Source organism: Arachis hypogaea, chromosome 14 (genome assembly GCF_003086295.3).
Source record: "Arachis hypogaea cultivar Tifrunner chromosome 14, arahy.Tifrunner.gnm2.J5K5, whole genome shotgun sequence".
Taxonomy (NCBI): domain Eukaryota; kingdom Viridiplantae; phylum Streptophyta; class Magnoliopsida; order Fabales; family Fabaceae; genus Arachis; species Arachis hypogaea.
Genome location: NC_092049.1, coordinates 83,395,696 through 83,397,461, shown reverse-complemented (window position 1 = coordinate 83,397,461; position 1,766 = coordinate 83,395,696).

Genomic DNA, 1,766 nt, shown 5'->3' with positions numbered 1-1,766 from the left:
AACGCATCCATTAAGAGGAGAGTCTCCAATTAGTTAGTTTTCCATGATTTAGATTTAGTTTTGAGAGGGAGATTCTCTCCTCTCTCTTTAGGATTAGGATTTAGATTTAGAATTTTATTCGCTTTCCGGATTATCTCTTTACCAGGTTCAATATTCCTTTTTATTTTGTTCTCAATTTAATTATGAATTCTTCTATGTTACATATTACTCTTTGAATTAATGTTATTTGAGATATTTCAGTTTAATATTGCTTTCCTTTATTTATGTTACTTTTATCCCCAATCTGAAGACATTTTTATTCCAGTAGATTTACTTTTCCCCCTTTTGGTCTTGTTTAAGAAATCAGTAACTCAGGAGTTATCAAACTCAAACATGATTGATAATCGTTATTTTTGCTAATTGAATTGAACTTCAATAATCCCAATCTTTCCTTAGGGATTAACTAGGATTTGAGGATCTAACTAATTAGTCACTTGACTTTCCTTTGCTCTAACAAAGGTTAACTAAGTGGAATTAAGATTCAATTTTCATCATCATTGATAAGGATAACTAGGATAGGACTTCTAATTTCTCATACCTTGCCAAAAGTGTGTTTTACAGTTATTTATTTAATTTACAGTCTTTTACTTACTTTAATTGCAATTTAAATCACTTGTTCCTCATCTTCAAAACCCCAATTTACAATCTTCATAACCAATAATAAGAACATACTTCCCTGCAGTTACTTGAGAAGACGACCCGAGGTTTAAATACTCGGTTATCAATTTTAAAGGGGTTTGTTACTTGTGACAACCAAAATGTTTGTATGAAAGGACTTTTGTTGGTTTAGAAACTATACTTGCAACGAGGATTTATTTGCGAATTTCTAGACCACGCAAAAGTTCTCTCATCAGTGCCACTCCCTTCTATAAATTCTATTTACTCCTTACTTTTACAACAAAAAATAACAACTCATTGGGTTAGAATGACATGAGGAGAAAATTTTGGTCAATGCTATGAATTGCAGTACTACAACAGCACCAAATAGAGACTACAAATCAACTTTTAACTCATTAAACAATAGAGGAAGAGGCACTACCAATTGAGCAAATCGAGAACGAATTAGAGCAGGAAGAGGATAAAATTAGAGTAGGAAGAAGTTGTTCTCATTCTGGAAAATTAGGTAACACTATTGACACATGTTACCATAAACATGGTTTTCTCCTCGTCTACAAAAAAGAATAGGCAGAGAAAGTGTGAACAACTTGATTATAACTAACAACACTTATGACATAAAAAACTCATAAGATCTCAATACAATCAGAAATGAAGATACCAAGAACCTTGATGATCTATTTTTTAAGATGAAAAGAAAGCCTTGCTTGCCCTCTTTAAATAATCTGCCAACGATCATATCAATTCCTCCAATCCAAAGCCATCAATACAACAACAACCCCATCAACAAGTATATATCATATTCTTTTAGTTTCTCATATACAATTATATTCAACTAATTAGGTAATGGACCTACAACACTTGTACTTTTTCTTCAAAGGTTTTTAAATCACATCAAATAATTGAGCTTATTCTTAGTAAGTATGGTAATAGAACTGAAACTATTACCAACATTAGTGGAACTATGATTTTGTCACAAGATTTTTGACTAACTTATGTTCTTTATGTGCCATTCTTTAAGTTCAATCTCATCTCTGTCTCTAAGGCTACTAACCTATTGTCTTATGAATTTTTGTTCAAAAATACACACTATGAGGTCCAGTATAGCCATT